The following is a 1,009-nucleotide window of genomic DNA, read 5'->3' as shown; positions in this document are numbered from 1 at the left end:
GAAGTGGAATTACTAATGTTTCATGGAAATGTAATTGAGGGTACAAATAGTGGAATTGTGAAAAACAAAAAACAGGAAAAAGGTTACAGAAGAACAGTGAGTTAAAATATCGAATGTGACCTGCTCTAGCCAGAGAAGTTTAAGTGCCAGCAAGAGAACGCAAACCCCCGCACTGCCCCCCCTCACTGCCTACCCCCCTCCTCCGCCGCTTGTGAAAGTAAACAAATCGTTACTTCCGAATGGGGACAAAAGCAAAACATTGGGAGTGCGACTGCCCCTAGTTTAGTGTGAATCACTACCCCTGCTGGGACCCGAATTACAGACAAAGTAAGTGATAATTTGGTGTGGGTAGTAGAGGCCCGAGGTAGGGATAAGAATGCAGCACCAATTGCATTCCGAGTAATACAGACAGCTCAGCTGATTGAGCTTTGGTCATAAGTGAACCCATGGTCTCTTGCCACTCGCTCCAAACCGCCTCAGTTTTGGTGGGTCTTGCCAATGGTCTTTATAGTATCTGCTCACACCCATGCCAGGTGCACAAGCTAGAAATCCCGTGATCATGCCAGGATGGTCTGTCTGGCAGGAATTGTTACAATCTTTCGGTTTTCTTCCTCTTTGTCTGCAGAGCTGTTTGCACCTCTGAAGGTCTCTTGCTAGTCCCAGCAAGAATGTCTTCATTTTCTCCCAATAATATACTCATTTAGGGAACTAGGGTAGAGGACTTGGACTAATTTGTTGATGGAGCTTGGAAATTGTATGGAGGGGAATTGTGGTGGTGGAGTTGGGAGGAACAGTGGCAGCTGTAATAGAGCAGGTCCTGAAGATCCCAGGATGAGTTTTGCCCCCAGTGGGCTGAATGCAGTGTGCACACAGCAGTGCGAAGATATTTGTTTTCTGGCAGATACAGGTGCATCTCACTCTATACTGCATCAAGAATTACTACCCATAGATGATTTTTGTAACTATAGTAGGAGTAGGTCAACAAGAAAAGCTTACCAATTAAATAAAA

This window comes from Coturnix japonica, chromosome 20 (assembly GCF_001577835.2).
Source record: "Coturnix japonica isolate 7356 chromosome 20, Coturnix japonica 2.1, whole genome shotgun sequence".
In the NCBI taxonomy this organism is placed as follows: domain Eukaryota; kingdom Metazoa; phylum Chordata; class Aves; order Galliformes; family Phasianidae; genus Coturnix; species Coturnix japonica.
Note: the sequence above shows the minus strand (reverse complement) of the source record.